We start from the raw sequence: 21,359 nt of genomic DNA, 5'->3' as shown, positions 1-21,359 counted from the left end.
TGGATTGGGAAATTCCTTAGCCAAAACCCTTAAGTTCTACTTGGGTTCAGGGTGTGTACGTAAGCACCAAGGACGGCTCACCTCTCCCTGTAATGAGTTTCTCCTTAAAGGGAGCTATAGGGCTTCCCTGGTGGTGCAGTGGTTAAGAATCCGCCTGCCAATGCAGGGGACACGGGTTTGAGCCCTGGTCCGGGAAGATCCCACATGCCACGGAGCAACTAAGCCTGTGCGCCACGGCTACTAAGCCTGCGCTCTAGAGCCCGCGAGCCACAACTACTGAGCCCGCGAGCCACAACTACTGAAGCTTGTGTGCCTAGAGCCCACGTTCCCCAACAAGAGAAGCCACCGCAGTGAGATGCCCGCGCACTGCAACGAAGAGTAGCCCTCACTCGCTGCAACTAGAGAAAAGGCTGCGCGCAGCATCGAAGACCCAGTGCAGCCAAAAATAAATGAATAAAATAAATAAATTTATTTTTAAAAGGGAGCTATAATCACTTCTGATTTTTTAGTCCTCCTTTGCTGGGGAGAGGGCAGCGGCAGGAGGCAGAAGAGTTGGGAGAGAAAAAGGAGATGGCATCTGGACCATTCAGATAGAAGAGGCCACGTGGGAGGAGCAGAGGGAGAGACCGAGTCAGAGACAGAGGGCCAGCAGCCTGTTTAGAAGCTTCTAGACACCAATCAAAGTAAGCATTCCATGCAATCCGTTTGATCTTACGGCGGCTTTTTCTAATTCTGTGCACAAAACAGCAATTTTGGGATAGCAGAAGAACCCCAATTTGGCCATTTTATGTTGAGATCTCCTTTAGTATAATTTCCCTAATTACGTAGGTACTTGCATGTATAAACCTGGCTGAGGTTTATACATCAGAGACTGGCTTTCTGATGCCCCTTGTTTCTGTGTTTGAGAGGCTCTATTTCCCATATTTAAAAAAATTATTTATTTATTTATTTATTTGGTTGCACTGGGTCTTAGTTGCGGCAGGCGGGCTCCTTAGTTGCCGCTCGCCGGCTCCTTAGTTCTGGCGTGCGAACTCTTAGTTGTGGCATGCATGTGGGATCAAGTTCTCTGACCAGGGATGAAACCCGAGCCCCCATGCATTGGGAGCATGGAGTCTTAACCACTGCGCCAGCAGGGAAGTCCCCTATTCCCCATTTTAAAGTAGAATTTGTTAGGGATAAAATTTACTAGTGAAACTGTGTGGCTGCCAGTGTGTTGCTTGTGAGCTTAACTCCACTAGGCATCCCCCCCAGAGTCGTTTCAGCCCTCCTACATGTCTCAGTTTCTCCTTTTGGTGGTCCAAGACCACCACAGGTGCTCGCTGAATGGCCGATTCTTATCTGCGACCCCTGGATGAGCAAACGTTTTAATTAATGAGTGGGCTTCCCTATGGGACCACTGCACGGTATGAGGACTCTGCCTCCAAGCCGTGACCAGCCGGGAGGAGTCTTGTCCCTTTTCTTCGGAGCAAAGCTCTAGTGTAATATCTTCACTTTTTTTTTTTTTTTTTTTTTTTTTTGCGGTGCGCGGGCCTCTCACTGTTGTGGCCTCTCCCGTTGCGGAGCACAGGCTCCGGACGCGCAGGCTCAGTGGCCACGGCTCACGGGCCCAGCCGCTCCGCAGCATGTGGGATCTTCCCGAACCGGGGCACGAACTCGTGTCGCCTGCATCGGCAGGCAGACTCTCACCCACTGCGCCGCCAGGGAAGCCCATATCTTCACTTTTATCCCAACAAATTCTATTAAGGCGGCCAAATTGAGGAAAAGCGTCAGATCAGCCTATTATCTAACCACTCAACGCAGGCCACTCTGTCTTCTACAACTGAGCAAACCCTGGTATCTTTCAACCAAGCCTCCCGCACCCCAGTATCTTTCAAATGGGTGGGTATTCCCCGGTATTTTTCATCCAGGCCCCCCCCAAGTATCTTTCAACTGGGAGGGGTCAGGTACCTGCTATACACCCCCAAATAAAACTCAGGATCATCAACCAATACAGGAGATCTGAGAACCAGGAGAGACTCACCCAGATTCATCTGGACTCTCCAAGGTGGCAGATGGGCACAAGGGGCCTCTGCTGGTACCAAGGCTCTGGTTCCTCATAGAGTTTCGGTGAAGGAGAGAAGTCCATTCTGGATCCCTTAGTGGTTGCCATAAAAACTGTCAACTAAAAAAATTCACAGGGCTTCCCCTGTGGCGCAGTGGTTGAGAGCCCGCCTGCCGATGCAGGGGACACGGGTTCGTGCCCCAGTCTGGGAAGATCCCACATGCCGCGGAGCAGCTGGGCCTGTGAGCCATGGCCGCTGAGCCTGCGCGTCCGGAGCCTGTGCTCCGCAACGGGAGAGGCCACAATAGTGAGAGGCCCGCGTACCGCAAAAAAAAAAAAAAAGAAAATCACAACATGAGGGTTGCAAGTTAAGTTTTTTGGGGGGCAAAATGAGGACTGCAGCCCGGGAGACAGCATTTCAGTTAGCTCTGAGAAACTGCTCCAGAGAGGCAGCGGGGAAGGTCAGGATAGATGTGATTTGGGCGAAGGGGGGAGGGGAGTCCATGCAATCGAGCACATATTATTCTGCAGCAGGTTTCTGCTAGTCACGAGGAGCAGTCGTCACCATGAAGGATTTTAGTGCTTTTCTAGATCCGAGGAGACACAAGAACTGGGCTCATAAAATCGGCTTCTGAAAATATTTAACTCTCTGAAGACCTGTTCTGCCAGTTTTTCCCAGAGCACAGAGGCCTCATTTCTGCTCTCCACCCTGAACTCCTTTCGGGGGGGTGTGTTGAAAGTCAGCAGCTGCAGAGCACATGATTTAATCCTTGCAGAGGTAGATGGCAAGGGCCAATTTGTTGTTGACACTTTATAGTGAATTATAAACTATACACGGAAAAGCATATCATGCAGTCGATAAATCCTCACAAACTGGACAAGCCTGCGAGGCCAGCGTCCAGCTCGGGAAGCAGACTGTGACCTCAGGAGCCCCCCTTGTTCCCAGCCACTCCCCGTCCTGACTCACAGTTTGTCATTTACACTTGTGCCACTTTACAGTTTGGGCTTCTTGTGAGCTTCCTCCACGTCGTCGTGTGTAGTCGTATTTTTGCGTGAACAGAGCTAACTTCCCAGTTTTCTGTGGTTCCTGCGTTCATTTGTCTGTTTTACTACTGATGGGCATCTGGGTGATTTCTGGTTTGGGCCTTTATGGATAAATAATGCTGCTGGGAACCTTTCACATATGTTTTGATAGACACCTACATACACATTTTTGTTGGGTGTATACGTATGAATGGGCTTGTTGGGACACAGGTTGTACAGACTTTTTAGCATCAGCGGATACCGACCGCCAGGCCCTTTCCAACGCAGTTTAGCCGATTTACACTCCCAACAGGCCCAGTTGCACTGGGTAGTTTCTGTCTTTTCCACGTTAGCCATTCAAGTAGATTTTTAAAAAACAGCATTACTGAGGTATTAATTTACATACTGTAAAATTCATCTGTTTTTATGTGTACAATTCAGCGATTTTTAGTAAACTTACAGAGTTGTGCGTCCACCACCGTGAACCAATTATAGAACATTTCCATCATTCCCGGACCCCTCACGCCCGATTTAGTTTGGTTTTTAACCTCATTTTTTTCAACAGTCTTTGGGCGCTTATTTGATGCCAGGCACTTTGCTAAGCAACATGAATGATTGAAAAATCAGGAAGACCTGGTCCTTGTAGCCTAGAGAGAGACAGACGTGTAGCCCAATCACTGTGATCAGGTGAGGCACAGAGCAGCGTGGCATGTGTGGTGACCCAGAAAGAGTTGAGGGTTTGTGACGCTTTAACTGCAATTGTGTGTGTGTGTTGGGGGTGGTGGTGGTGGTGGTGAGGTGACAACAAAGGAGCCTCAGCTTGGCCACCACCTGGGAAAGTGTCCCTCCAAAGGAGAGCTCAGCTTTCCAGGCCTTGGGTGGGCACCTCCTCCGATAGGACTTTCCCGACCACGTTAGGAAGAGGGGTTAGGGGTCTCAGCGCTTTACCCCCAGAACCTCCTGGGCTTTGGTACAGGTCTGCCTCCCTCCTGGACTGAGAGCTCTGAGGACAGGATCTTAGCTTTCTTCACAACTGTGTCTCAGGCTCAGAGCAGCACCTTAGCTTCCTGGGCTGCCATAAACAGTGCCCCAACTGGGGGGCCTAATGCAACAGAAATTTATTCCCTTACAGTGCTGAAGGCTCAAAGTCAGAAGCCAAGGTGTTGGCAGGGTCCTTCTCCCTCTGAAGCCTCAAGGAAGGTCCTTTATTTTTATTTTATTTTTTTGGCACAGGGAGGTTTTGTGTATGTGTCTCTGTGTCTCTCCTCTTCTAAGTACACCAGTCATACTGGATTTAGGGCTCCCCTACCCCAATACGACTTAATCTTAACTAAGTACCTGCAAAGACACCGTTTCCAAATAACGTCACATTTTGAGGTTTCAGATGGACATGAATAGGGGGGCACTATTCAACCCAATCCAGTGCCCAGAAAGTCTGTTGGAAAATGCCTGCCATTCCCTGTGCTCTGAGCTGGCGCTCACCCTGGAGCTTGCTGCTGGCTTTGGTGTGACAGTCACTCTGGTGGTGGTGAGGGTCCAGGAAGTCTGTTAGATCATGTCTACTGCACACAGCGGTGTCCTGGGTGTTCAGTATATTTTCTCCTAGACTCAGCTCCCCTGGGACGGCTCTGGATGCAGTGAGTCACCACACCCCAGCTTCCCTCACCTATTCATTTCAAAGATTTTTTTAAAAAATAAATTTATTTATTTATTTATTTATTTTTATCTTCACTGCTGCGCGCGGGCTTTCTCTGTTTGCGGCTAGCAGGGGCTACTCTTCGTTGCGGTGCACTGGCTTCTCACTGCGATGGCTTCTTGTGGCGGAGCATGGGCTCTAGGCACGTGGGCTTCAGTAGTTGTGGCTCGCGAGCTCTAGAGCGCAGGCTTCAGTAGTTGTGGCGCACGGGCTTAGTTGCTCCGCGGCATGTGGGATCTTCCTGGACCAGGGCTTGAACCCATGTCTGCTGCATTTGCAGGCGGATTCTTAACCACTGCGCCACTAGGGAAGCCCTCAAATATTTTTTCAATACACAGATAACGTGGTGATTTTTATAAACTTAAAATGTTTTTGTTTTCCTTTTTATTCAGACATTTCCTTATGTATTCACAAATAATGCATGGTGATATTTTTAAAACTTTTTAACCTTTTTTTGGTTTCATTTTTCACTTCAAACATTGAAAAATAATACACAAATAAGGCACAGTGTTGTGAAATGAAGACAAGTGCAAGGAGATAGCACAAAGAGATAGCTAGTTGCCAACCCCAGGATCTGTTATTCCCATCTTAAAGCCCCTGATTTTCAGCTGGTCAGTTGGTCACCTGGAGTAGAGCCTACACTTCTCACTTCCTAGGGGGCGGGGGAGGCCGCATGAATAAGTTCTGGTCAATGGGATGAAACACAAGTGTTACATGATGGTTTCTAGAAAGCTTTCTCAAATGACAGCTCCTGGGTGCCCTTCGCCCTTTCTTCTCTGTTGCTTAGAAATGGGATGTGGTGCTGGCGTGCCTTCTGGCATTATGAAGTCAGGGATGCACCGTAGGGATGAGAGAGCACAAAGCGAAGTCAGCCTGAGCCATGGTTGTCTGTGGAGACACCATGGCCGCCCTGGGCTGTTCACACTTGGCCTCTGATAGGTAGGAGACACCAACTTCTGTCTCGTTCAAGCCATTTCTATGTGTTTCCTGTGGATCGCCGCACGCGGGGTGGCCTACAGCAACAGGCCTTTATTATCTCACAGTTCTGGAGGCCAGAAGTTTGAAGTCAGCATCGCTGGGCCACGTCGGGTCAACAGGGCCTCTCTCCCTCCCTCCAGAGAGGCTTTAAGGGAGAATCTGCTCCTGGCCTCTGCCAGCTTCGGGGGCTGCCAGCCTTTCTTGGGTTGTGGCTGCATCACTGCAATCTCTGCCTCAGTCTACACACTGCATTATGTGCGTATGTGTGTTGAATCTCCCCCGGCCTCTCGCTTAGAAGGATATGTGACTACATTCAGGGTCCACCTATGTGATCCAGGAAAACTTCCTCATCACAACATCCTTAACATGATTATATCTGCCAAGACCCTTTTTCCAAGCAAGGGAATATTTACAGGTTCCAGGGATGAAGACTTGATATCTCTGTGGGGGCATTGTCCAGTCTATTACACCACTGTTATTCATGTCCCTGTTACTTAGCACTGAAGGGAGACCCCAGTGAATAGAAAAGAATACATGCAAAGGAATGTTCTGGGCAGCAATCTGTGTTGTAGCGAAAAGGATGGACATGATCTCCATGATGAGCTGACTTTGGGGAACATACAAACAGATCATGGTCTGATATCATGGGGCCTTATACAGTAATGAAAAGGAATGAGCTGTGGCTACATTTATCTACACGGATAAATCCCTTGCAGAAGGCTATGCTGAGCTCCGTGCTGGGGGTTGAGGGCCAAGAGTTGAACTGGACCTAGCCTTCCCCCAAAGGAGCCCCCAGTCCAGTGATGGACCCAGACCCAGAACCAGTCATAACAGCACAGTGTATATACAACGGCAGTGTGTCCTGGGACCTGTGGTTGTGCTGGGAGCTCAGGGAAAGCTTCACTGAGGAGGATACTGGAGGATAACTAGGTTTGCACCAGACGGGCTTGGGGGAGGGGCATTCCAAGTGCGGAGAAGTCCAGGGGCAACGGTGTGGTTGTGTGAGAGGAGTGAGGGGAGCAGCTGCAGGCAGGGTGCTGCCAGGGTTGGGCAACAGAGCTCCCAACAAGAGAGGGGACTTCCTGGCCCAAGTGACTGAGTGTCACGAGTGGTGTGACCAGGCTCTGCCCACCCCTCCAAGTGTCAGCGGTCACCAGGGTGACAACCTTCCTCATTCAGTCCAGGGTGGAAAGTCGTTTCCACAACCAGGGATGACAGTCCTGAATTTTCCCTGTGTGCAGCTGTTTTCCCTTTGCCATGCGCTTCCCTCCCTCAGCGACCCAGTCATTCCCCACTGTTCTCTGCACGGCTCTGCATCCGAGTAGCTACACAGGTAAATACAGAAGCCAGTGTTCTTGCATTTTCGGTTGGTAACTCCTCTCCATTTTCTTATCTGAAAAAGACAACTACATCAAGCACTAGTTAGAAATCCATGAGGATGGGCACATAATGTATAAAGATGAACTTTTTGACAATAGCAGCGTGAAGGGGGGAGCGAATGCAGCTATTTAGGAGCAAAGTTTTAGTAAACCATCGAAATGAACATTAATCTTGAAAACATTATGTTAAGTGAAAGAAGACAGGCATAAAAGGCAACATATTTTATGATTTTATTTATCTGAAATGTCCAGAATAGGCACATCCCTAGAGACAGAAAGTAGATTAGGGGCTGCCAGAGTCTGGGATTGTGGGGGTTGGGGGAGAGAGCAGTGGGAGTGACTAACTTCTCTTGGGAATGATGAAAACGCTCTGAAATTGGATTGTGGTGAGGGTTGCACAACCTTGTGAATATACTGAAACCCACTGCACTTTATACTTTAAATGAGTGAGTTTACAGTATGCAGATTATTTCTCACTTAAAAAAAAAAAAAAAAACCAACCCTACCACCCTGTGTGTAGCAATAGGAATGTACTCGGGTGCAAGTAACGGACAAAAACAAACCCCCAGAGCAGCGGCACCCAGGCGTCTACTCCAAGTGCCGCTCCGAGTAGCAGCCAGGCGGCACGGAGCGTGGTGTGTAAACGGGACTGGAGGTCAGGCTGCGGTGCAGAGTCAGATTCTCAGCGTATAGCCCAGAGAATCTGAATTTCTCACGCTCTCCCAGATGATGCTGGTGCCGCTGGTATTAGGACCACACTTCCTGTAGGAAGGCAGTTCTGGTTATCTACTGTTGTGTAACAGTCCTTCACAAAACATAGAGGCATAAAACGATTGTTTACATGTCACGGTTCTGTGAATTGATTGGACTCGGGTGGCTCCCATGGGGTCTCTCATGCAGTTGTAGTCAGATGGTGGCTGGGGCTGGAATGCTCCGAAGGCTGCTCACCTGGGCTCACCTGTCTGGTACCTGGGCTGGGATGGCTACAACCGCCAGGGGCTGGCCAGGCCTTGACCTCTCTCCATGCAGCCTTCTCACATGACTACCTTTCCACATTCCTTAGAGTAGTCTGCTCTGTGACACTGGCAGCTAGCTTTCCCCGGAATGAGTGTTCCAAGACAGGAAGGGGAAGCTGCAAGGTCTGCTGGCCTGAGCCTAGAAATTGGAACATTATCATCATTCTCTGGGGTTCTAATGGGCAAAGCAGTCACAGGGCCTGCTTGAATTCAAGGAAAGATCACATAAGCCCTCAGTGGGAGGGATTTTAAAGAGCTTCAGCGCCATTTTTAATCCTCCAAAAAGGTTCTGCTGGATTCCTCAGGAAGAGCTTGTAGGTGCACTGTTCCCTCCTGAGTTCTCGTACCTTCACGACAGTTTCATTGCCACCTGGTTTTGCTGTAGATCTAGTCTGTGAGACTGGGTGTGCTATCCTGGCTGAACTGTTTCTATGTAGGAATTTGTGGCTATTGAAGTACTATACCACCACTGACACCATCATCCAAGACTCTTCCCTCTGTGTTTCAATTTGAACCTGTATATTTTTTTCATTCCTGATACAGGTCATCACCCAGTGTGGGAGCCACAGGGCTCATAGAACATGTAGGAATGTTCTGGCCAGTGAGCCCTCATCTGCCTTTGGCTGTGTGACCTCTAGAGACTTGAACTTTCTGAGTTTCTTCATTAGAAAATGAAAATACTTACTTTGAGGAGATGCATTAAGAGATGGCAGATTCAAAAAAGAGAGAGAAAGAGATAGCAGATAAAGGCACCTGGCACATGTTAGACAGTCAGTAAAGAGTAGACGTGAGAAAAATAAAAAATAAGACAGTTGCCAACAGATTGAAGAGAAAAACAAAGACAGATTGGAGGTGTGGGCGGGATGGTAAGTCAAGCCAGTCCTTCTAGAGCAATTGGTAATATTTTATAAGAGCTGGGCAGCTGTTCTTTCCTTTGGCCTGGAATTTCCCCATCTGGGAATAAATTCCAAGGAAATCATCCCCAAGGGGAAAATATGCAGTTTCTCTGCAGATGTTTTTAACGGCACTATTCACAATAGGAAGTAACTGGAAACAAAACAAGTGACTCATTTAAAAAGTCTTGAAAAAGCAGAGGAAGAGAGCAAGACAGCAACAGAAAATAGAAGTATAGGGAGTTCAAGGGGTTAGTCCCTCCACTAAAGCAACCATTAAGCAAAAACTGACAGAACTAACTTAGTTTGGAACTCTGGAATCCAACCAAGAGCTTACAGCAACCAGGGGAGTGTTTAATGAAGCAAAAAAAAATGTTAAGTTTCAGTAAGAGGGGATTGTGGTGTCTTTTCCTTCCCACCCACCATCCCCCATTGCCCTGCACACAGGTGGCTGTGGAAATGGTAGCCCATGTTTCTGGTGTGACATGCTGAGCCAGGGGTCAATGTGGACTTTGTTTTCAAACACTGTGCTGGAAAGTTTCAACCAATTTGGCAGTTCCCTAAGGTACTGGAGCTGAGGTTTTGCTTGGTTTTGCGCCCCCTCAGGTTGAATCCACTTTCAGGAAGTGACTGTCAAAAGCATTCAAAGACATAGAATCCCCTTAGCCATCTGGGGCAAGGGTCAGTGGACAAGGATATCAGCAGATACTAAAAGGCCTGGGAAGAAGGAGGCTGAGGAGGAAGATACTGGGTGGAATAAGGGCTTTGAAGGACTGTAGCATATACCACGGTATTGGACTACAATGAACATGCCCAGGGCCAGATGCATACACAGAAGGGATCTCATAGGATCCTAGGCCTACAAGTCTAGCTGACCTGTAGGCTCTGCATAAGCAGGAGATGAAGCAGAGTCCTAGGTGGCCTGGCTAAGCATTGTAGGAGCACCCCAGGTCAGATCCAATCTGCAAAGACTGGGAGAAGGGTTATTTCTTCTTCTTTTTGGCTCTGGGCTTTTATGAAAATTTCTGTCCACTGAGATAATAGAACAGAGAGTTCAGTGATGGCACATGGCAAGAAATACAGTTTTTACAAAATAGTTTTGAAAAGTCACCAAAAAACCCCACACAAAACAGAAAATGTCAGTTCTCCACAATCAATAACAACAAACTCTGGGGAGAGGGAAGAATCTGATTTTCAGAGTTATCATGTTATAATATTCAAAATATCCAGTTTTCAACAACAACAAAAAATGACGAGGAATGCAAAGAAGGAAAGAGTATGTCCCATTCACAGGAGAAAAAGAAATTACGAGAAATTGTCCCTGAGAAAGCTCAGATATTCAACTTACTAGACAAATACTTTAAATCAATTGTCTTAAATATGCTTCAAAAGCTAAAGAAGCCCAGGAGAATGATGTATGAACAAATGGAGACTATTACTAAAAAGACATAAATTATGAAGAGGAACTGTACAGAAATACTGGAGATGAAGTGTACCGTAGTTGAAATAAAAAGTTCGCTGGGGTATTAGAACCAGATCTGAGCAGGCAGAGGAAAGAATCAGCAGACAAAGACAGAGCAAGTGAAACCATCCAGTCTGAGGAGCAGAGAGAAACAATCATGAGGGAAAATGTTCAGAGCCCGAGGGATGTGTGGGCCATCACAAGATATACCAATATATGCATTATGAGAACCCCAGAAGAAAGAGAGAGAGAGAGACAGAGAGGAAGGGGCAAAAGAATATTTGAAGAAATTAAGGCCAAACACTTCCGAAATTTGGTGAAATCATAATCTGCATATTCAAAACCTCAATGAACTAAAAGTATGACAAACCCAAAAAGATCTACAAAAGACGTATTATATTCAAATTCTCAAAAGCCACATACAAGGAAAAGGATTTGGGAAAGTTAGAGGGGTAGCAAGCACCAGAAACTTGTCTCCCCACCTAGACAAGAATTGCCCAGGCAAAATCTGTCTCTTGTAAATATTTTGGAACTCTGGAGTCTATTGGAGGCTTGTAACTTCCAAGTAAAGGCTTGGACAGAAAAGGTGGTTAATCTCAGTCAATTTTAGCTCTTAGTAGCATATTAATTCCTCCTCCTACCTCTCAGTGCCATGGCAGGCAGCTGTTCACGTGTTCTTGGAGCACCTTGTACAAGGTTGGCAGAAGCCGGGCAGAGGGGAGGACCATGTACTTCAGATACTGCACATCTGCCCTCTAATCACCGATTGCTACTTCTGATCACACAGGTGCAGACCCAGAGGCAGGCCTATTGTGGCTCCACCACCTAGTGTTGCAAGCCACACCCTCTCTGGCTGAAGTGACTTCCAGGGGATGTAAAGGACCAGGCCTTTTTTTCTTACTTTATTTTTCTCTTTTCCCCATTTTGGGAGCCAGACATTGAAAAATAAGACATTCAAAAGCACCTGCAATACAGAAGAAATTAGAAAATCATCGTGCATGACCAAGGGAAAATGCAGACTCAAAAAACAACAGACAAGGGATTTCCCTGGTGGTCCAGTGGTTAAGAACCCATCTTGCAATGAAGGGGACGCTGGTTCAATCCCTGGTCAGGGAACTAAGATCCCACATGCCACAGGGCAACTAAGCCTCAATGACAGAGCCTGCGCGCCACAACTAGAGAGATGCCCGTGCACTACAACGAAAGATCCTGGGTGCCGTAACTAAGACCCGACACAGCCAAAAAATAAATAAATACATAAAAACAGAAACAAAATAACAAAACAAAACAAACAAAGAAAACCACCAGGCAGGACTGTAAGTTTACACCTCAGGCTGATCCTCAGCAAAGAGACAGCTACAACAACTAAAAAATCAAAATCAAAACCAGCAAGTTCTGGGGAAGAGAGGGAATCAGATTTCCAGAAGTATCACATTATTAGGTTCAAATGTCCACTTTTCAACAAAAAATCACAAGGCATTAAAAAAAAAAAAAGGACAGTATGGCCCATTCGATAAAATAAATAAACAAACAGCCAGGAGAAGTAGTTCCTGAAAAAGACCTGGTGGCAGATTTACCAGATAAAGACTTTAAAACAACTGTCATAAAGATGGTTGAAGAACTAAAGGAAGATGTGAAGAAAGTCAAGAAAACAATGTATGAACAAAATAGAAATATCAGGACTTCCCTGGTGGTGCAGTGGTTAAGAATCTGCCTGCCAATGCAGGAGACACAGGTTCAAGCCCTGGTCCAGGAAGATCCCACGTGCCGCGGATCAACTAAGCCCGTGTGCCACAACTACTGAACCTGTGCTCTAGAGCCCATGAGCCACAACTACTGAGCCTGCATGCTGCAACTACTGAAGCCCGCATGCCTAGGGCCCGTGCTCCGCAACAAGGGAAGCCACCGCAATGAGAAGCCCGCGCACTGCAACAAAGAATAGCCCCCACTCGCCACAGCTAGAGAAAGCCCGCATGTAGCAACGAAGACCCAATGCAGCCAAAAATGAATAAATAAATAAATAAGTAAATTTATTTATTAAAAAAAATAAAGCTAATGGGGCAAAATATTAGCAATAGGAGAATGTGGGTAAAGGAAAGGGTACACAAGTATTCTCTGTATTATTCTGATTCTTGAAACATTTCTGTACATTTGAAGTTATTTACAAATGAAGTATTTTTAAGGTATCTGTGTACACTAATAAAGTTTTCGTCACTTACTCATCCCTTCACTCCTGCAGTGTGTACTGAGTTCCTTCCATGGGCCATGCGCTGTGTCAATGCTGGGGATACCCCTGAGCAGCCCCAGTTCCTGCCTTCGAGGCCTGTCCTGTCTCAGCAGACGTGTCAGCAACACATCACATAGCTGAATGGCTCCGTGCAGTTATGGTGTGTGTGTATATGGGTCCTAGCCGGGTTTTCTTCTCACTACATTTCTCTGACTCCAGCCTCTCCAAGGGAGAGGCTAGCCTTTTATCCTCATGCGTTTGGGGCTGCTTGGCCATTTTAGAAAAGGACCAGGGGAATGACCTTGGGCAAAACAGGCCCTGAAACTAAAGAACAAAGGCCCTGGGGGCCTGAGTCCCAGAGACAAAAGCCAGGCTCCCAAGAGTAAAAGATTAACTTTGTCTCTGTTACACTCACAAGTATACCTAGTTGCCACAAGACAAGAAGCTCAATTATGAATTTTAACCTTATCTGTTCCTGTGCTTTCTTGCAGAAAATTGTCATTCACTTCTTTCCCTTCACAAAAGCAGTCCCTATTCCCGATAGATAGCCACCATGGCTGCTGATCCAAGAATTCTGACGATTTCTGAAAATTACCAGTGATCATGAGACAAAACCTCCCTTTGGTTATGAAAGCAACTCACCCCTCTGCTCAGGGAGCTGGCACTCTTTTTTCCGCCGTCTTCCTTGTGCACAAGCTGTCTCCTTTAATAAAAAGCTTTGCTCAAGAGCCCTGTGGAAGCGATATTCTTGTCTAGGGTATTGCTGTCCAAGAATCTGGAAAGGGCCCAGTAACAAGGACACTTGAAATGAAAATCTTCCTGTCTCCATAGAAATTCTGATGTGAGGGAGGACGATGATGGTGAGAGTAAAGACAAGGACCACATCCAGACTGGAAAGTAAGAAGTGAAACAATTTCTCTTCCCGGATGGCATCCTCTTGAATTAGAAAACCCTAAGGTATCCACCCAAAATTATTACAACTAATAAGTCAGTCCAGGAAGATTGCCGGACACAAGATCAGTGTGCAGAAATCATTTATAATTCTACACACTTGCAACGAACAATCCGTAAGTAAAGTTAAGAAAACGACTCTATGGCATTAAACAAAAAAACAATAAAATGCTTAGGAATAAGTTTAACAGAACTACAAAACTTCCATTCTGAAAACTACAAAACATTGTTAAAAGCAATTAAATAGGATCTAAATAAGTGGAAACATGGTTTTATCAACCTCACTCAGCTGTTTCTGGAACTCTGTGAGTGCGTAGGGTAGTCATGCAAAACAAGGAGCAACTCGTGAACTGAGGTTTCAATAATTATCACAAGACCAAAAGAGAAAAAAATGACAAAAACCTGTGCTTTATTCTGGGAGTGATTTTGTAGGATTAATCCATGCTTTGCCCAACGAAGTCTGATGCCTGAACTTGTCACATGTGGATCTGTATGCACAGTGGTAGCCACACAGCAAGTGCTTTGCCAGATTGACATTGTGAAGATAGTTTTTTCCTTATTAGTTTCCTGTCAACATTCTCTTTTCCTCACTCTGGCTCCCTCTGCCTTCCTGCCCTGTGTGTGCAAACACAGGTTTACAAGGGAAGATGTAGGATCTCAAATGAATTGAAGGTGAAATGCAATCATGGTGCAGCATCTTTCCCCATTCTATTTTGTATTCTATTTTAAAATCATACATGTTAGAGATGGATGAGCTCGCATAGCCTCCAGCACGTGGTAGGACCTCAACCTCCATTTGTATGCAATTGAGTCAAAGACAGAATCACTGAAGACGTGGTCTCAGAGGATGGGGAAGATTTAGACAAGCATATTCCATGGAGGTGACCTCTGGGAATGTCTGCTTTTTCACAAAGATGTTAAGCCCACGGGAACCATACCATCTTTTCGACTTTTCACTAAAGTAATTGACTAAAACACCTGATTATCATGAGATTTGAACCATTTTAAGCCATTAAGTTGGTCGTGATGGTGTACAATTTGTACCCTTTAAATATGTACTGTTTGTTATAGATCAATTATACTCCAGTAAATGTTTTTAATGGCAAAAGATCTGAACAGACACTTCACCAAAAAAGAGACATAGGAGGTAAATGAGCAATGTCATGAGTCTGTAGAAAGATGCAAGTAAGAATCACAATAACATTCCTCTACCCTACTAGAAGGGCTTAAAAAACCAAACCAAAACAAAAAAAACGCTGACAAAACCAAATCCTGATGAGGAAATGCGACAGCTATAACTCTCAGACTTTGCTGATGGGGGTGCAAAACGATGCAGCCACTTTGGGAAACATGTTGGCAGTTTTCTATGAAGTTATACAAACACTTATCATAAGACCCAGCCATCCATTTCTGACATTTACCTAAGTGAGATGAAAACTTATGGTCACATGAAACCTGTACATGTGTGTTTATAGCAGCTTTATTCATAATAGTAAAAAACTTGGTGCTGAATTTGACCAATGCTTTTTCTGCATTTATTGTGAAGATCGCTTTTTTTCACCTTTATGCTATTAACATGGTAAATTGCGTTGATTGATTTTCAAATGTTGAATAAACCTTGTATTTCTGGGATAAACCCCACTTTGTCAAATGTATTTTCATTTTTATATATTGCTGGATTTGATTTGTTTTGTTTTTAAATTAAGTAATTAATTTATTTACTTTTGGCTGTGTTGGGTCTTCGTTGCTGTGTGAAGGCTTTCTCTAGCTGTGGCGAGCTGGGGCTACTCTTCGTTGTGGTGCACAGGTTTCTTATTGCAGTGGCTTCTCTTGTTCCAGAGCATAGGCTCTAGGCGCACGGGGCTCAGTAGTTGTGGCACGTGGGCTCAGTAGTTGTGGCACGTGGGCTCAGTAGTTGTGGCACATGGGCCCTAGAGTGTAGGCTCAGATGTTGTTGCACACGGACTTAGTTGCTCCGCAGCATGTGGGATCTTCCCAGACTAGGGCTCGAACCTGTGTCCCCTGCATCAGTAGGTGGATTCTTAACCACTGCACCACCAGGGAAGCCCCAGGATTTGATTGATGAATATTCTGCTAGCTATTTTTGTGTCTCTGTTCATGAGGGATATTGCTATGTAGTTTAATTTTCTTCTAATAATTTTTGTCTAGTTTGTATAATGAGTAATACTGGGATCATAAAATGTTTTGGAAGGTGTTTACTACTCTATTTTTCTGAGAGACTTTGTATAGTATTCTTTCTTTCTTAAATGTTTGGTAGATAGGAAAACTGTCTGGGCCTGGAGTTTTCTTTATGGGAACTTTATAAATTCAAGTTCTTTACTTGATATGAAACTCTTCATAATTTCTAGTTCCACTTAAGTCATTTTTGGTAATTTGTGTCTTTCAAGGAATTTGTCCATTTCATTTAAACTCCCTTATTATTATTTAACACTTGTAATGATATATAGTGATGTCTCCTTTTGCCCTTCCTGATGTTGGTAATTTGTGTTTGCTGTCTTATTTTTCTTGAGTATTTGAGCTAGAGGTTATCAATTTTGTTGATTTCTCAAGACAGCTTTAGATTTCATTGATTTGTCTTCTCAGTATGCTCATGTATTCGTTTAAATGGTCGAGCGCAATTATAAAAGCTGTCTTAATGTCCTTGTCTGCTAGTTTCAACACCTCTGTCATTTCTGCATGTTTCTATTCATTGATGTTTTTTCCTAGTATAGGTCACATTTTTCTGCTTCTTGGCATGTCTCCTAATTTTTCATTGGACACATGACATCATGGACGTTATTTGTTGAGTATCTGGACTTTGTTGTCTTCCTTTGAAGGGTGTTGGACTTTGCTCTGGAAGGCAGGTAAGTTACTTGTTGATGTGTTCGATCTCTTTGAGACTTTTAAAATAGTTTATTTCAAAATAATTACAGATTCACAGGAAATTTCAAAGATAGTACAGAGAGGGCTCATGAATCCTTCACCGTTTTCCCCATGTCTACATCTTCCATAACTATTGTACAATATCAAACTCAGGAAATATATGTTGATAAAATATGTATGTATAATTCTGTGCCATTTTATCACATGTATAGATTCATGTACAGCCGCCCACCCTTACCATGGTTTTACTTTCCAGGGTTTCAGTTACCCATGGTCAACCTCAGTCCTAAACTACTGAATGGAAAGTTCCAGAAGTGAATAATTCATTAAGTTTTAAATCGCAGGCCTTCTGAGCAGCGTGATGAAATCTCCCACCGTCTCGCCCGGGATGTGAATCTTGCCTTTGTCCAGCTTAGTCCACCTGTTAGTTGCTTAGTAACCGTCTCAGCTGTCAGACCAGCTGCCTCAGCATTGCAGGACTTGTGTTCCAGTGACCATTATTTTACTTAATAGGTCCCCGAAGTGCAAGAGTAATGATGCTGGCAATTCGGATATGCCAAAGAGAAGCCCTACAGTGCTCCCTTTAAGTGAAAGGGTGGAAGTTCTCGACTTAATAAGGAAAGAAAAAAAATCATATGCTGAGGTTGCTAAGATCTACGGTAAGAATGACTTTTTTTTAAATTGAGGTAGTTAATGTACAATATTATAAGTTTCAGATGTACGGCATAGTGATTCACAATTTTTAAAGGTTATATTCCACTTAGTTAGTATAAAATATTGGGTATATTCCCTAGTTATTATAAAATATTGGGTATATTCCCTGTGCTCTACAATATATCCTTGTAGCTTATTTATTTTATACATAGTAGTAGTTTGTACCTCTTAATCCCCTACTCCTATCTTGCCCCTCCTCCCTCTTCCCTCAACTCACTGGTAACCACTAGTTTGTTCTCTATATCTGTGTATCAGTGAGTCTGTTTCTTTTCTTTCTTTCTTTTTTTTTTTTTTGGCCGCACCACACGGCACGTGGGATCTTATTTCCCTGACCAGGAATCAAACCCGTGCCCCCTGCAGTGGAAGAAAGGAGTCTTAACCACTGGACCACCAGGGAAGTCCCTCTGTTTCTTTTCTTTATCTTCGCTAGTTTGTTTTATTTTTTTAGATTCCGCATATAAGTGATATCATACAGTATTTGTCTTTCTCTGTCTGACTTAATTCACTTAGCATGATACCCTCCAAGTCCATCCATGTTGCTGCAAATAGCAAAATTTCATTCGTTTTTATGGCTGAGTGATATTCCATTGTGTATGTGTACCACATCTTCTTTATCCATTCCTCTGTTGATGGGCATTTAGGTTGTTGGAGATTTTCGTATTATCTTCCTGTTATTGATTTCTGTTTTGGTTCCATTGTGGTCAGAGAATACACTCTGTGATTTCAATTCTCTTAAATTTGTCACAGTTTGTTTTGCAGCCCAAGATGTGGTCCACCTTATTCGCAGTCACTCGAAAGCACGTGTACTCTGCTGTTCTGTTGTTGGGTGGAGTGTCTGAGAAGTGTGAATCGGGTGCAGTTGGTTGATGGTGGTGTTGGGTTCTTCAGTATCCTGGCTGGTTTCTGTCTGAGGCTTGTTTAAAGTTTTCCTAGAGGAAGGTAGGTTAGCTTCCACCCAGGGGTAGTTTGGACTTACTACGCAGCCGTGGCGGCTCCGGGGTGTCTGCTGTGTTCCCCCGGTCAGCCCTGAGGAAGCTACTCGGGCTGCTCAGAGCTTGAACAGCTTTCCCTGTGAACTCTGGGAATTTGTCAGCTCACAGTTCCCTGGTTGTACGTCTTTGTGCAGTTTTACTCTGTGCATGCAAGTCACGCACTGGGCAAAACTCCAAGGAATTCCACACACAAAGGAATGGCTCATTCTCCCCAGCCCTGATCTCCACCCCCTCCACCCACTGAGACCACCAGCCTCTGTGCCGTCCCCTCTCTGCACCCAGGACCGCCTCTGCTCACCCGACCAGGGCAGACCCAGGCTCCCCCTCCCCCTTTCTCATGAGTCCGAGCCCCTGACCCCTGGTTGTCCAGAGTTTGCAAAGAGCTCTTTGATAGGTTTTGCCCAGTTTCCTAGTTGTTTATCAAGGAGGGTTAAGTGCAGTCCTTTCTACCATATCATGCCTGGAAGAGGAAGTCTGTTTCATATTTTTAACATTCTGAGAATAATAATGTCACATGGCAACACGGGGAAGTGATGGCAGTGGAGTTTCAAGTTCTCCTTTTATTTTAAGTGTTGCTGAATAGGAAAAAAAGAAAAGACAGTTACAGAGGCAACCTGATGTCAGGGATGAAGCAGTGGATGGGACTCCAGCCGTCCTGCATGCTGCTGCGTCCTGTCTACCTCCCTTCCACCTCCTGTCGTCTGGAGTCACACCTGTGAGTCTGACGTGATCCTCACTCGGGGCGGGCTTCCTTGCCCCCCGCAGGCAGAGTTAGTGGGTCTCTTCTTTGCCACCCCCTCTGCTGCCTCACTCACTCGCTCCACCCTCACCCCAGTATTTGTCTCCTTCTCTTCCAACACCTGTGACACTTCACCCAGATGGTCACCTCAGCCTGGGTGTGGATGAGCTGGTCTGGGGAGAATGTGTAGGAGAACAAAGACCATAGATGGTGTCTGGAGATCCCAACGCCTGGAGGAAAGCAGAGGAAGAGAGAGGAGCCCAAAGTGGACTTGGTAAAAGCTCAGAGAGGTCAATCGACGTACTCCAAGCCACACGCATTCACTTCGCATGCCTCTGTGTGCCTTTGTGGGAAGATCAAGGCTAACGATAGCCGGTTTGCACTGGTTTGGCCATCCTTGTTTCTAGCTGGCATCCACGCTCACTGACCTGTGTGGCCTCTCCTAATTGGTTAGATCCACTCTGCACGAGGCCTGCCCCCACCCCACCCCGCCCCTGGCCCCGGGCAGGTAATATTTTGATCTGCTTAGGGAAGTGTACTCTCCTCACCCAGTATTGGCTGTGACTCCAAATCCTCCTCCCACTCTAGCCTCAGGAAGAGACAGCACAGCAGGAGGCAGAGAGAAGAAAGGCGTTAGTTCCTGATTTTCCAGTCATTTGGGAACTACCTCACAGAGGAAATGGTTTGAGAGAGAAGGGTTTGAGTGGCAGAGGGGAGGCCTTGGGCTTACAAACACCTTCCCTCTCTTGAGATTTAGAGCAAAGAGGACACCTGGTGAGTAAGACAATTTCCCATCCCACCCAAGCCTCTAAAATGAAAGGAGTTTCTCTGTGCTGGAGAAACAAGTGGTCTGGAGGGGAACAGCCAGGGGTGCAGGGAGCTCCTGCTCCGGCTGTGCTGTGCGGCTGGCTGCTGTGGACGGTGGGTAAATAAAACCCCTGATGGCTTTGGATGGGCTGGGAGTGCAGAAGACTGTGCTCGGGGAAAGGCAGGACCTGGGGGTCTGAGTCCAGTCTCTGGAGTAGAGACAGTCATGTGGGCTGACCCAGAGCCTGTCAGGGCACTGAGGGGGTAGGCGCAGGATTCCCCAACACCGTGTGGGCACAGGGGAGATGGGGGCATTACAAAGCCAAAGAGGCTGGGTGGTGGTAGGGTACACAGAGCGGACATGACTGAACACCTCAGGGACCAAGGCCACGAATGCACCAAGGTTGCCAGTAATTTGCGTAGAAGTAGACGCTGCTGGCCCAGTCCATGCTGGGCACCACGTAACCCTTGAACTTCAATGCCGCAGCAGGAATAGTGGAAGAGAGCACCAGCTCCAAACATTCGGCAAGGTGAGACTTAAACGTAAGGCAGTATCGAAGAAAAACACAGCTGCGTTTCTTGTACATCCACATTTGTTGTTTGAGATCCGCACGCGCTGCACTCCAGTCTCAAACATTCAGATGTATTTCTTCTGCACCTACTACGTGTCATGCCAGGTTCCAGGATGGCTGCAGCACTTGCCACACAGCACTGTGGACCCAGCCAAGCTCCAGAGACCGACCTCACTTTGCATCCCGTCTCTATCACACTAGCCATGTGATTGTGGGTTGTCTTACTCTCAATTTCCTCATCTCTAAGTGAAGCTAATGATATAACTTGGCAAAATAGAACTAAAACCAAAACCTTCCCCCAGCCCAGACATCTCCACAAAGGCACTAGAAAAAGAAAACTCTTTTACTATGGAATAAGCATTAAACTAGAACGTGATAAGCATCACAGACCACCTGTTAAGAGTTTGCAAAGACAGAAAGGAATCCACTCCTTACACAGCCAAGCGCACTCTCCATTGCACGTGTGTTCTTGAGCTAAACAATAACTAGCCCTCTAGTAAAGGATTCAACTGTACCATCTATCACATATCATTCATCCTAATTTTACCTGGTAACTGGGGAGATTAACTGTGCCTCCAAGTGAGGGTCTTTGGCAGGAAAGAATTCAAGGGTGAGCCATAGTAAAGTGAAAGAAGGTGAGGGCAGCCCCAGGGTATGGGGTTGTTAGTTTTATTTATTTAATTTTATTTTTGGCTGTGTTGGGTCTTTGTTGCTACGCATGGGCTTTCTCTAGTTGCAGCGAGAGGCAGCTACTCTTCGTTGCGGTACGTGGGCTTCTCATTGTCATGGCTTCTCTTGTTGTGGAGCATGGGCTCTAGGTGCACAGGCTTCAGTAGTTGTGGCCAGTCGGCTCAGTAGTTGTGGCTTGTGGGCTCTAGAGCGCAGGCTCAGTAGTTGTGGTGCGTGGGCTTAGTTGCTTTGCAGCATGTGGGATCTTCCTAGACCAGGGCTCGAACCCATGTCCCCTGCATTGGCAGGTGAATTCT

At 45.9% G+C, this 21,359-nt stretch overlaps 1 protein-coding gene across 4 annotated transcripts in view; it reads left to right on the top strand.

The window, feature by feature from the left end:
* Positions 1–21,359, top strand: part of SHMT1 (serine hydroxymethyltransferase 1) — a 60,664-nt gene that overhangs the window by 8,010 nt on the left and 31,295 nt on the right. Inside the window, exons 1-2 of one of the 4 annotated variants that reach the window (XM_033847144.2) lie at positions 16,412–16,530; positions 17,063–17,208. The exons of 1 other annotated variant lie outside the window; for it this stretch is intronic. The gene's annotated coding sequence lies outside the window, so the exon portion shown is untranslated. Of the gene's footprint in view, positions 1–16,411; positions 16,531–17,062; positions 17,209–18,858; positions 18,971–21,359 lie in introns of those variants that run through there. 2 more of the 4 variants (XM_033847143.2, XM_033847146.2) reach the window with 2 other exon arrangements.

Source organism: Tursiops truncatus, chromosome 20 (genome assembly GCF_011762595.2).
Source record: "Tursiops truncatus isolate mTurTru1 chromosome 20, mTurTru1.mat.Y, whole genome shotgun sequence".
Taxonomy (NCBI): domain Eukaryota; kingdom Metazoa; phylum Chordata; class Mammalia; order Artiodactyla; family Delphinidae; genus Tursiops; species Tursiops truncatus.
This window is presented reverse-complemented; position numbering and strand designations above follow the sequence as displayed.